Source organism: Dermacentor andersoni, chromosome 1 (genome assembly GCF_023375885.2).
Source record: "Dermacentor andersoni chromosome 1, qqDerAnde1_hic_scaffold, whole genome shotgun sequence".
Lineage (NCBI taxonomy): Eukaryota > Metazoa > Arthropoda > Arachnida > Ixodida > Ixodidae > Dermacentor > Dermacentor andersoni.
Genome location: NC_092814.1, coordinates 367,073,669 through 367,088,680, shown reverse-complemented (window position 1 = coordinate 367,088,680; position 15,012 = coordinate 367,073,669).

The following is a 15,012-nucleotide window of genomic DNA, read 5'->3' as shown; positions in this document are numbered from 1 at the left end:
GAATACACTGCGAAAATAATGCTTGTAATATACTTGCAATCTTCCTGTGATTTCTTTTTCAGAGAAATGAATACTTTTCGAGCGCCGCGGTTGATACAGGTAGTGTTGAATGACCCACAATTATGTATTTATAGCAATCACGAAGACGCAGTTAGAACGCCGGCGACAGCATGCGCAGACGAACAACGCGCAGAAGACACAGACTACCGAGAGAGAGCGTAACGTGGCGCCGCTGGGCTCTATACAACATGTGTGATTCAGTTGCCCAATTTAATCCCGGGGAAATTGAAGAGGCGCTAATATTTCAGCCAAAAAAAGGAGCTCTTCGCAATGTTTTGGAAACATTACTATTTTTATATTTTTCGTGCAATCGCACCAACTAAGCTGCAGCTTTTGAGCCTAATGCCCTGAACCACAAAAGTCAGATAAAAGGCTTAAAAAGTAATTACAAGGTCGTTGAAATGTGTTGGTGCTTACGTCTTTTGTTCGGAATGTCGTTACCGTGTGCGCGCTTCCTTTCGAGAAGACCGCAAGATGCTGCACAAGAAAAGTTCGTTAAAATGTATTTTCTCATCTAGGGTCAAATAAAATCTATCTTGCTTTATTATGCGAATCATTCTTTGGCTCATATTTGTCTCGTTACGGTAGGTCGTTTTCGGTGTCGCCTCGTTTAGGGCATCTGAAAAAAAAATGAAGAGTCTGATGGTGTGATCCAGCTTTGCCCCGAAGCCAAATGAAAGGAGTATTTCAAAAAAAAAACAATGAATTATACAAAATATGAATCAAAAGCATGCCTAGCGAAGCGCTGAGATACTTACACAATGAATACACTAATGGTGAAATAATACCAGGCATACATGCTCTATAATACATATAAATGAATAAAGAAGACAAAAACATGAATGAAGAAACAAAAGAAAATCCACCGGCGATTACAATACTCCCTAATGGCAAATTTGAGCGTAGCTGTATGTGTTTTCATTTCGCCATATATTGTCTGGCACGGAAAATCTGTCTCGTGCAGCACATTTCAAACAGCGGGAAGTGTGGCGCGACTGGCCCTCTAATCGAGAGATCGCGAGAGGCAGCGCGTGGGTGACGCCTGGCCGCCACCTACGCAGCAGCCATGCAGCTCATGCAACGTTTTGTTTCTATATACAGACGACGTGGTTGACGAAGACGAAGTGTCTGCGAGCCAGGACGCTATTTCTCTTGCTCAGCTGTTTTCTCCTGATTTCTGCGTACATCATTGGATAGGCGCCATGGTACCTGGCTCGGATACAAGTTGACGTCCCCGTGCTTCTGCTGGGGATAGCGCCTTCAGCGGCGGCTGCGTCTAGGAAGCGGGCAGGCCTCCAGAGCGACACTGACGGCGATGACACCACTGTCTATTAGCTCAGCAGTGCGGACTTCTCCGGTAACGCCCTCGAACTTGTGCGCAGCCGCAAGACGAAACGAAGACACACCCCCAGGGCATCCATGTCTTCGAGCACGCCAATGGTAAGACCAACTCGGAATACCGCAGTCTGTACGATTCTATTTAGACCAGAACTCGCAACCGACAACCTCAGGCGACTCAACAGGCAGTGTGTCTCGGTGCAACCTGAAGTGGTGGCGCCAGATCAAAACACAGACGTTAGAGTCAACCCACGAACAAATGTATTGGCCATTGACGCCACACATGAGACTGCGCTGAGAAATTTTAGTAAAGTTACAGAACTTGGTGGCATAAAGCTCCACTCATACATCCCCCCCTGGACAATGGTTCCCTAACTGGCATCATCTACGACGTGGACGTCTCCATCTCCAGCGCTGGTTTCCCGATTCTAGTGAAGCCTGCCGTTCATGGCGTCGCCATACCCATGTGTATCGACTCGGCACGTTCCGCTGTGTAAAAATAATTTTCAAGGGCGAGATTCTGCCTTCGCACGTCAAGGTGGGCCACTTTAGGCACCCTGTGCGACCATTTATCCTAAAGCCACTCCAATGCCGCAATTGTATGAGTTTGGGACACGTGACTGCCGTGTGCGAGAACACGAGAGTTTGCTCATGCTGCAGCGAGCCCCATGCTGCAGACTTTTTTGCAACAACGGTTCTCAAATGCACCAATTGTCTCGGTTCCCATGATGCTTCCTAGAAGGACTGCCCCAAAATGAAGAAGGAAAAAGGCGGTCTTGAAGCAGATGGCGAGAGACCGCTCGTATCGTCGGGAAGCTGTTGCGGCCGTTAGAAAGCGACGCTCCCGGCGTCGTCGGACTTCAAAGAACGCTGTTGCCTGTGTGAAGAGTACGCCCTATCCGACACCTCCTGCTTTGCACCCTAGGCCTGGCGGAATCGAATTTAAGTCTGACAAGGCCATTGTGGAGACCAATACAACTTCGTCCATACTAATAAAGTCACAGCCAAAGCCAGAGCCACAGAGGAAGTCACAACCGAAGGCGCAGCCGATGCCACAGCCGCTGTCAAAGCCGGCGCCGGAGCCACGTCAAGTGATACAGCTGCGCACCTCTGTAGAGTGCACAGCGCGGGTTCCTGACAAACTGCCCGAAGAAGACAGGCAAGTGGTTATGATGCTCCGGTCTTTGACCAATACTTTTCAAATGCTCTTGAATAAGCGGCTCACTCCGTCAGCCCAAACTGCAATGCAAGTGCTGGATGCTCTCAATAAAGTATTTGCAAGTTTTTAGTACGAATCATGGCTCACCCGCAGCATTACTCCAGAAATTTCGACCACCTGGGGTTCTTTAACGTGCACCTAAATCTAAGTACACGGGTGTTTTCGCATTGCGCCCCCATCGAAAATGCGGCCGCCGTGGCCGGCATTCGATCCCGCGACCTGGTGCTTAGCAGTCAAACACCATAGCCACTAAGCAACCACGACGGATACGTTTCACGGGGCTAGTTGACTTTGGCACGAGAGAAGTATGCGTGCGATAGTGGCCCAACGCTTACAGCATTGAACTGATGGGCTGGAGAGTGCAGGTTCGACCCCACCATGGGGAACACATTCCCTTTGATTGAAGAGGCCCGAACCAAGTGGAGACTGGAACCTACCTGTCACAGAGCGCCTGGAATCAGACAAACAATGCTTCCCAATAAAATAAAAACAGGTGTTAGCAATAAAATACCATGCGATTGTCCGTTAAGAAAGAAACGTATTAGAACTTTCAGAGCTCTAGTCTCTGCTTGCCGACCATTATACCATAGGCCAAGCAATTTTTCTGGTAAAAGGATGGCTATCGAAACGTCCCTGACGCTACAAGGGGCGTGTAGGTCAGATTCCCTCTGGTGTCAAACACAAATTTAGGCGAAACGCTATTTAATTACGCTTGTATGTTTGGGTGAGAAAACAAAATAAGTGTAGCTTCTTGACACGCTTGCAGCTCAAAAAGAGGCAAAATGTAAGACGACACACACCATTATCCCTCCACCAAAATAAAGGAAGTTATAATGGCCTTGAGTGTCACGTAATGTGACATAAGTAGGAACTGTGGAAATTTCTGCCTACAATTAGGCTGTCGCGTTTGGTTGGCAAGAACTCTGCGGAAGCATGACTGTGAGGCGAATCCGTTCTCCGAATCCTTAACAAGGTTCAGAACACTCTGCCGTCATGGACGCTTGCAACTCGCTTATTTGTGCATGATCAGCAGAAACGGCGCCGCGCGTTACTGCAAGGAAGGACAACTCCAGGGTACGCCCGCAGTACTCCTGAATATTCAGCGCCGAGGGCACGGCAGCATGCGCGACGTGCTTTGCTAAGTTGTTCGGTGGGTATAATACTTAATTGCGTATGCGCCGGCCCGCAGGCAGCGGTGACAGTGCCTGCTGCTTGGTTGCCGTGTCACTGACGCGTTCCGCGATCTGGTACGTCGTGCAAGCCGAAGGGAATTCACGGGAAATTAGTCATTTCAGGGCTCTCAGTGTTGCTGACAGCATCTAGTTAGCTGGCGAACCAAGCAGCAGTTTCTCTCTCCTGGAGGGCGTAATCTTCGCTCTGCTACAAACACGGAGGGGCGGGCAACGGATGTTCAGGTGCGCAATTAGTGCATGCGCCGGGCGCTAGACTTCTCCGACGCACTTTTTCCGCGTTCGCCTGTACAAACAGGACGCGATCACTTACGCATTAATGCCTTGTGCATTTGTGCAGGATAAGACCACAGAAGTAAGTTTGACTTCGAGAAGCCTTGATGTTCCGACCTCCTACCCAATTGTAATAAAATACAAAGAGCTCATATGTACTTTTATTTTACCTCAGAGATGACTAAAAACCTTTGAGCTTGCAGTGTCTGAAATGTGCGCACAGTAGTATAATAATGCAAAAAGTTGTGATATGAAGGTTATAATACCGATCAACATCTACGTCTTGAACTGTTTTGTTTTATGGATAAACATCATTAGAACCCTTGCGTGAGCATGGCTGAAAACCTTGATACGATTCAATTAACTACGCTCAATGGACAGTGGTATGAACCTACGGCTCCCTTCTTGGTCGTTTTCAGAAACAATCGGCTCATCAAGTAGCATTAACATGAAGTGTTATGTGCACTAAATCACGTTCGCAACTTATACACAATACTCATCAATAAAATAAATACGTCGAGATTAGAAAATGGGAAGTCGAGTCGGGCCAGTAGGGCAATGAATTGAGCCAATAGCCAGTCGCCTATTGAATAACGGCATGACAGCTAAGGGCGTGGAAACGCTGCCGACGACCACAGATGATGGGAAGAGGGGACTGTGTGATGAGTGGTGGGGTGTGCTTAATATCTGCAATGATTCTACTTTTCAAGGCGAAGAACGAGCTGTAGAAAAAAATGACCCAGCGTGTATATATTGCATCCGATTAACAACCGGACAATCGGTGTGAACGAAATAATGGAACGGCAAAGCCATAATTGCGTGGGCCTCCACGAGGTGGATGCTTTATCAATAAACGAGGTTAATAATGTGCACTCTCAACGTTCCTTTACAGAGGTGCTTGTTGTATATTTGGACCCACAGGAATAATAGAATGGGCAAAAATATATTACTCATTAGTATAGTCCTACATCCCTTGCACATTACAGAGGAAGCACACGACGACTGTTAGAACAAATCGAGGATTCCAAAAATAATTTACGGGGTTGTGCGTGCGAAAATCACAACAGAATGAATTAGGCACGCCGTAGTGGGACACTCGGGAGTTATTTGACAATCCGGGGTTCTTTAACGTGCACCTAAATGCAAGTACGGGAGCGTTATTACTATTTGCATTTTTTTTTTGCATTTCGCTCTCATTTAATCGGCGCATCATGGCCGGGATCCGCGGCCTCAGCAGCGCAAGGTCATAGCCACTGGGCTACTGCGACGGGGAGTTTGAGGCTGCTCCAAGTTGCTGTAAAATGGAGTTGCAGATACACCGAATATTAAATGACTGCTACCACAATGTTACACAACCGAAAAAAAAAATAAACACCCTTCACTGTTCAATGAATAAACAGACAGTACAAATGTAACCGCTTATATTGGATGCGTCATTCGTCAAAATAAACAGAACTTTGGCAACGCGTACTTCGACGCACCTACGGGTTATTGCCTTTGAGCTGTCACGCTTCCAGGAGAAATACATCGCAGAAATTTCGGCTTTGAAAAGTTGAACTATGTATATTAGCCTATGCACAACTCATACTAAAATTCATGTATTTAAAAACAATAAACTTCAGTGAGAAAGATTATAAACACACTGTATGTTAGAAATCAAGTAGGTGCATATATTACTTTCTGATAGCAACCCACCAGTGTTTGTTTTTTCTATGTTCTTTTCGCTATACTTATTTGTACAGTACAATGCTACTTGGCAGCCAAGGCAGGAGTGGTAACCAGAAGTCCAAGTTCGCACAATGACGCTCTTGTGGAGCCGTAACAAGGAACGAAAGGTTTTGTGGGTGCACACACATGCACCATGCACAGCTGGCAATGTGGAGACGTAACATGAGGAGACAGCTACACGCATAAACTTCAGGTCATACGACCCACCGATAAAAGCAACACGCGTCACCCGAAATGAGTACAACGCTTATAGTAATAGCATGCAAAGTGTTTAGAGAAATAAGGTGAACTTCAATGTAAAATAACAAAAATAATATTAGGCAAGTGAAAAATTTAAATTATGGGGTTTTACGTGCCAAAATCACTTTCTGATTATGAGGCACGACGTTGTGGAGGACTCCGGAAATTTTGACCACCTGGGGTTCTTTAACGTGCACCTAAATCTAAGTACACGGGTGTTTTCACATTTCGCCTCCATCGAAATGCGGCCGCCGTGGCCGGGATTTCACCCCGCGACCTCTCGCTCAGCAGCCCAACACCATAGCCACTGTGCAACCACGGCGGGTTATTAAGCAAGTGCAACATCTCCGCTATCGTAGGTGCTCGGACACGAGGTGCGTCCATGAGAGACGAGTTAGCGAGATCGTGTGGTAGTGCCTTCCACTCGGCTATCGTTTTAGAAAAATGAAGATCGGAATAATATTGCTTGATTTCGTGACAATGGCAGAGCGTTGATACGTTTTTTGAATGTGTTTGCATTAGCAGTGCCAAAATGCAAAGGAAACGTGTTTGTGCCAAGAGCTGAAAGCCAGCGACGTGGCAGAGGTAGAAGTTTATATATATATATATATATATATATGGTGATAATAGAGGTTTTCGGAAATTTAAATGCGTAAGCATTTCTATGCCTACCCAACGAGAAACCTGTCCGTCCATCGCGTAATACGAATACAGGCTGAGGCTACAAGCGCTCAGCAGAGTGAAGCGAACAGTGCATACATTCATTCAAATCCTCCATACAACACCCAAAGTAGCGCACGTTTCAATAACGAACAAGCTCAAAACAAGCATGCTAGCGATCAATAAAGCACTCCATGCCCCCATCAACAGTTGTAGCGACGGTTTCGCAACAGACATCGACTTTCGCAGGTTGATAAAGCCCGATAAGGGTTGATAAGGGCCAGATCGAGCCTGATAAAGATGAAAACAACCGATAAGGCTTATAAGGGCCTGATGTAGTCCGATAAGGTCGATAACTAGCGATAAAGCTTGATAAGTGTTTATGCTGGTCGGATCAAGTTTGATAAGCTTGATAATGACACCGCGCTGCGCGGAGATGAGCCAGTGGCGCAATGCTTACGCATACTTAAGGCTCATTCCCACCGGCCACTGACAGCGGTCGCACGACCAAGTTGGTCGCAAATGGTCGCAAATGTTAACTTTTATCGAAAAGCGGCTATTCGGCGCCGGTCGCTCACTGCTCTATTTTTCAGTCACGCGATCTTGGTCGCAAAACTGCTAAACTAATGAGTGCCACGCAGAAAGCTTGTTAGCGTGTGGTTTTATCCGGCATCCTCTTGCGTCGCACCAAATACAAAGTCCAGACCACCATGGCAGACTACAGGAATGCCATTGGCGTCTTGCATGGTGATGCTGCGTCGCACCAAATACAAAGTGCAGACCACCATGGTAGACTACAGGAATGCAACTGGCGTCTTGCCTGGTGATGCTGGGCGCAGCAATTGCAGCAACGTATCTAATCTATGCCGTAGGATTCGCAGGAAACGAAACAGCAACAAAAGAAGCAAAAATTATGCACCGATTCCCACCAAAGCGAACCAGTAATGACAACTTGCTCTCGATATTACTCCTCGTCACGCGCGCGGACTTCGAGCGGGAGGCGGCTAGCGTGGCCGGCCACTTATCGCGAACGGCGGCACGGTGGCGCCGACTAGCGTCGCTTTTTCTTCGGAGGCTTCCGCGCTGCCACAGCTGACACTACTACGCACGGCACAGCACGTAAGCACAGTGACGACGTCTTCCTCTTCGCTGGGAGCAAAATCGATGGCGGTTGCCTGAACGCGGAGCCAGCGAAATGAGCGCTAACTGCGTAAATCGCTATAGTTTTCGCTGAGAATGATAATCTGCGGGATTGCGACTAGCAGATCCCACTCGCCCGGGCTTGCTGGTGTGTGCATCGGTCGCGTTCAGTCGCTTTTTAGTCGCCAGTCGCAAATGTTCGCGCGACCTCCTCCAGAAAAAATGTACCTGTAGTTCCCAGATTACATCCACAATCATTGAATTATCCTTAGCGTCCGCACACAAAAGTCCTTTGATCATATATTCTAACCCGCGTTTAATTGAAAAATAAACTTCACAAACATAAACAAATGGATAGAAACATTTTTGAAACATTTAAAGCACTAAATCCTACAAATCAACCCTCGGTTATCCAGAACATCTCCATCACGCCCACACGTATAGTCTTGTAGGTTCATTTTATTATTAAAGCAAATAACAACACGATGGAGGAACATGTACATTTTGGAAAGGCGCTATCCGCAGTTATCATTGATTCTTACGGGAATATATTTAACGTACAACTTCAGCCGTGTAGCAATCGTAAAATGCCCGCATTTAACTGCGAGAAAACATAGCCAGCTTTAAAACCACAGAACAATGTATAAGGAAAATCAATTTAAATCGTGGTCTCTCATATAAATAATCACGTAAATATACCGGGACACCTGACAAACATCATATACGCTTCGCAAAAAAAAAAAAAAAAAAAACGTGTGTACCTCCTTTTTAGCTCCTCTTCTAGTAATTCTTCTACACAGTCTTAGGTTAACTCACGTGGTTTAAACATTGCCCCACATCACGAATGATCGGCCACACGAACTCAAATAGAGGGCAACTCCGTGTAACATCTATAATTGTCTCTGGACACCAGAACACATTCCGCGTGTTTCGTATGACAGTGCGAGAAGTGAAAAAGGCGTCTATTTAGTACCAAGAGTGACCTATCGCCGCAACAGAAACGTTAAAGACATGTTATTTTACGCGAAAATCAGCCAACACCATTCCGCTGTAATATAAGCCTGTTCTCGCCCCAGGTGCAAAACCTGCAGGCACCTTCAAAGTGACTCTAAAATGAAAGGCACCGCAAATCCCTATGTACCTATACACATGAAGTGAAAAATTGCTCTACTTGCACTAGTTCCGATGTAATTTATATGATTCAATGTTCCTTCTATACAAAACAGTATATCGACAAAACAGGACAAAACGTCAGGTTAAACGGACATCGCGCGGACACAGATAAAAACCTTCCCAAGGCCGTCGCCGAGAATTTCAACCAGCCAGGTCATAACTTTCATGAACTTGAACTCTACATTATGCAAGAAAAGGTGAGGCGTGCAGACAGGACACAAGAGAAAAAAAGTGCACAACACGAACGCCCACTATCAACTGAAGGGAGCACTGAGGCGAATAAAAGAAAGAAGACACAAAACTCATCTGCGCAAGCTCTGTAATGGTATCACCAACTGTCAGTCGGGTACATGTGCCGGTCTACGTGAGAGATAACTGTTAAGGCACTTAATCTCTCCGTTATGTAAAGTAATCGAAAGCTGACTCACGCACGCACTTCCACCATTATAGATATACCATGCCTCTACCATAAGACGCGTATTCTTGTGCCTGTACAATATCGCGCATTCATCTAACTTAGGCGTGCAGTTACAATCTTGACAATGTAGGGAAAGATTAGAAGGCGATCTACCGGTTAACGACCTTTTATGTTCCAATAACCTCTGATTGATACACCGCCCCGTTTGCCCTACGTAGAACGGGTCACAGCTAAAGGGAACTTTATAAACCACACCCATACGACAGTTAGTAAAACTGTTGTTCTTATTATGGTTCACTGGACAAATATCTGTTCTTTTTTTGCCTTTTACCTGCTCCTTTTTCCTCTGTACGGCAGCGCATATCTTACCTAGCTTATTACCTAGCTTATGAATCCTTACCAACTAGCTAGCTTTCTGTCGCTTTAAACTCTACATACTGAACATGTACGTTCTGCGCGAGACAGAAAATACAAAGAGTCATACCTCATCCACAAGTTCAAGAAATTGCAACCAATAGGCACAAACGTTTGAAAAATAGCTTTATAATCTACTTGCTATGCTAAATTGCAAACTATAGACAACAGCACCTAGCTATTTTTATTTGTAATCGGGTTGCTTAGTTTGTTTACCTCTTCCTTTCCTTCTTTTTTTTGTGCTTTTATTGCCACGAGCACCATTTTCTGTCACTACATTTATTCTCTATCTCAGAGGGACGATTGTTCACTGACCTCCCACAGAGCAGATAATCCCCCGCCCCTCCCGTCGTCCAGGCCCCTTTCACGAAAACAGGAACCTACAGAGCGACACGTCGACTGGCTGTGACACGGCGCTACCTCACATTCCTCCACCGACGCTGATAGCACACCTCTCTTTTCAATGCTACACCCTCGCTGCTAACACGCCTTTCATTCGTTGCCTCGCCCACCCGCGTTATCCCTTCTCCCCTATAGAAGAACTGTGCCTATATACACTATGCCGAAGAAAGGATCTGTCGCCTTGAAAAAGACAAGTCCACTTGTCGAGACGTTGGCTCCGGCTTTTACCTTGTTCTCCTTTTGCTCACCGTCTTGAATTTCTATCGCCCGCCTTTCCCGTGTTTTTTTTTTGCAAGCGGTGCGCGATGACGCGAGCGTATAGGGTACCAGAGTGATTTCATAGATCGGCCAGAGCTATTAGTCGGCGATAGGAGTTGTATATAAAACGAACAGTTTTATTCTTGTTTATACTCAATTTACATTCGCTTGTAGATCTATATTAACACAGTCAAGTGGTTGCCTGTTAAGTGCATTCATTGCATCTACTGCGATTGACATTTGTTGCCTACTTCAGCTGTTTAGAGCCTCTCTCTCTCACAATATATATATATATATATATATATATATATATATATATATATATATATATATACAGTGAAGTAGGCGCGCGTATGAAGCGGTTTATTGACGTTTCGGCCGGGGTCCGGTATGACCCCGGCCTAAACCTCAATAAACCGCTTCATACGCGCGTCTACTTCACTGTGAATATTTGCCCGGACCCAGAATTGCCTTTTTCTGGTATATATATATATATATATATATATATATATTGTCGCGTTTATTCTATGCAGAAGACAACGACGATGGGGGCGGCATTAACGGACTCTGTCTATGCACATATCCTCTTACACTGACCCAGTGTTGGGCAGTTGTCGTATTCAGCCGTCGTGCTCATTCCTTATCTAACTCTCGTCATGCCACCACCACTCCTTTCTCGCCGACCAAGTGACCCAAGTTGTCTGAAGTTGCGGCCTCGTCTCATTCCAACTTTGTCATTCGGCTCTCGTTATGCCGTCGTCGTCGTATAGTCGCTTTGATGCATCCGTTATCATACCACTGTTGTCATGCTGTCAAGGTCGTTCCATTGCAGTCACTCCAGCTTCGTGATCAGATTCTCGTCAAACCCACCGTTGTCACGCCATCGTCGTCATATAGGCGTTGGCATACAGTCGTTGTCACACCATTTTCGGCCAAGTGGACCAAATGATCTGATTGCTTGTGCCACTAGGTATGTGTTCGTGGTCATAATGCCTCGGGAATTGTTGCGTCATCGTTATTCCAGGACTTTCAATTGACTTCCGCCACGCCGTCAACGCGACGCCATCGTCGGCATACAGTCGCTGTGATGCAACAGTGGTCATAATATGGTCATGATTCTGTCATGATCGCTGCATCAGTTGTCATTCCAGCTTCATCATCTGATTAGCACCATGCCGTATTTATCATGCCAGCGCCAACATATAGGCTTAGAAATACACTTATCGTCACGCCATTCTCGTCATACACTCGTCGTCATCCCAATGTCCTCAAACCATTGCCTTATTATCGTCGTCCTTGTTTCGTCACCATAAAGTCGTTATGTATGCATTCGTTTTCATGGCATCGTTGTAATGTCGCGGTCATTCCATTGTCGCCATTCTAACTTCGCCATCCAATTCTCCTGATGCCGCCGTCGTCCCCCCATCAACGTCACGTAGTCGTCATCATACCATTATGAGGTTCACACTGTCTCTTTTCCATTGTATAACCTTAGTAACGTTGTTCCAGTGTAGTCATGCCATCGTCGTCGTACCACCTTCGGCGATCCATCTTCATAATCCATCTTCACTATATGTATATTGTTACGTGTAGAAAGACACAGACGGAAGAGGCTATTTACACTAATTTACACTGGGCTGGAGCCAGAGCGCCAGGCCTACATTCGCTCGCGCCAAGGGCACAGACCCACTTCATCATCGTTCTCGCGGCGGCTCGTCTCTTGAGCATCGCTCGATCATATCGTAATATTACCCCCCCCCCCCGGCGGCAAAAGCACCATCACGGTGCTTTTAAATATCCAAGGTGCGTGGAGAGTTGTAGGGCTTGAGTAGGGCAACGTGGACAATGTCACTGGTTTTCACAGCGGAGGGCGTAGTGGGCGTGGCTAGCAGGATTTCATAGGTGACATCGGTCACTTTGCGGAGCACGCGATATGAGCCTGTGTAACAGGAAAGCAGTTTTTCACATAGGCCGACTTTACGCGATGGTGACCAAAGCAACAGGAGGGCGCCGGACACAAAATGGACATCACGGTGACGGAGGTCGTAGCGTTGTTTCTGCTTGTCTTGAGACACTTGTAGACGAGCGCGCGCAAGTTGGCGAGCATGGTGAGCATGGGCGATTGCATCACGGGCATTATCGCTAGTGGAAGCTGTGGCGGACGGAAGCACAGTGTCCAGTGGTAGCGTCCGTACGCGGCTATACAAGAGGTAAAACGGGGAAAAGCCAGCAGTTTCGAGACGGTAAGAGTTGTATGCGAAGGTAATATATACGGTAGAGCCAGGTCCCAGTCACGGTTACAGAGAATACGCAAGAAGCACTGGCAATATTGGAGGAGTCAGAGTCGTCAACAGGGTAACGCGACAAACTGTCAGCGTCTTGGTGCAGGCGGCCAGACTTGTACACCACGGGATATGAAAATTCTTGTAGCCTCAAAGCCCATCGACCAAGCCGGCCTGTAGGATCTTTTAGCGAAGAGAGCCAGCAGAGAGCATGATGGTCAGTGACTACGGAAAAAGGGCGACCGTAAAGGTAAGGACGGAACTTCGCAACCGCCCAGACAACAGCAAGCCATTCTCGTTCCTTAATGGAATAGTTGCGCTCCGATGGTGCTAGGAGGCAGCTCGCATAAACTATAACGCGATCCTGGCCACACTGACGCTGGGCTAAGACGGCACCTACGCCATGACCGCTGGCATCTGTACGTAATTCTGTAGGGGCATCAGGGTCGAAGGGGGCGAGAATGAGTGGTGAGGTTAGAAAAGTGACGAGACGAGAGAAGGCGGCGGCTTCTGCAGTACCCCACGAGAATTGCACGCCTTTCTTCAAAAGATTAGTTAGGGGCCTAGATATTGTTGCAAAATCTGGAAGAAAACGACGAAAGTACGAGCACAGCCCTGCAAAAACTTCGAACGTCTGCGGCTGTCATCGGAACCGGAAACTCCCGGACAGTGCGAGTTTTATCGGGGTCAGGCAGTACTCCGGAAGCGTCAACGAGATGGCCCAGAAGAGTAATTTGTCGGTGGCCAAAACGACATTTGGAGGAGTGAAGTTGCAGCTTCGCCTTTCGAAATACATCAAGTATAGTTCTGAGACACTCAAGGTGAGTGTCGAACGTTGGCGAGAAGACGATGACGTCGTCGAGGTAGCAGAGGCATGTGGACCATTTAAAGCCTTGGAGCAAGGAGTCCACCATACGCTCAAAGGTGGCAGGGGCGTTATAATCCAAACGGTATTACTTTATATTGGTAGAGGCCATCAGGTGTGATGAACGCGGTTTTTTCTCTGTCCATATCGTCAACAGCAATCTGCCAGTATCCCGAACGAAGATGAATAGACGAGAAATAGCTGGAACCGTATATATATATATATATATATATATATATATATATATATATATATATATATATATATATATATAATGTGTGTGTGTGTGTGTGTGTGTACAAAAGCGCCACCAAGTGTAGCAAGTTGGCCTTCATGCGCTTGATTCGTTTTAAATCCTGGTTGACGAATAATAAGGAGAAAGTGTGGCGACTGTGACTATGCACGTGGCCTGCGCTTTTGTGGTCATAACGTCACGCGCGTAGGAGGTGCCGGCGCGGCTGCAGCAGCGGTTGCGGCAGATGCATGGGCGGTGCGGTGACCGCGGTGGCGCTTGTGTAGGCGTAGTATGGGGCCGCCGTTTGAAAAAAAAGAATCATTTCGTAATTTGTGCTGCCTGTGTATGCAGCCCATGCATGCAGCATAAACAGCTTCGCTGCTAATCAGTCCCCATATGAACGTTGCGTCCCCACGAATTATTTGCCTGTCACGAAAGTAGCCATGATACTTCTTTTTGGAAAACGGCCGAGTCTATCTTCAAAGACATCTTCCGTGAACCTCTGCGAACTTGCTCTCGGGTAAGCTAAAAGAAAAAAAAGCTTTTCATAAAAAAGCGCCGTCGACGAAACGTCTGGTGCCGGAGCCCCATAAAATACCAAACATTTGGATAGAAGCAACTGGAAGAGGTTTGAGGATGTGATTTTGCAAGTATATTTCCTACAGTAGCAAGGTGTGAGACTGGGTTAGTTGGTATTCCATTACGATGTACAGAACGCGGCTGGCAGATAAAGACGAAAAAAGTAGCTGTGGGCATTCTAGCTCTACTATTGGCGGTCTACTAGCTCTACTACGTTCCTACTGTGGGCGCTCTAGCTCTAATGGAAAACTAAGAGCTAGCGTGAGATATTCTGGTACACATGCTCTCGAGCGTAATCAGGCAAAATACACAGAAGATGGTGCGAACCCAGTAAGAGGTAGCCGGAGCGACGCTGTGACACAATTTAAGGAAGCGTCTGATATATTTTCAGCATAATTAGGGAACGCAGGAAGCAGGCTATTCATCCAACGGAAAAACTCTTGAACGAGTTTTTTGTGTCCCTATAATCCAGCAGAGGAAAATACATGGTGCTGTGTTTTAACGTGCCCCCACCTTTCAAGAGTGAGCTCAGTGTTCA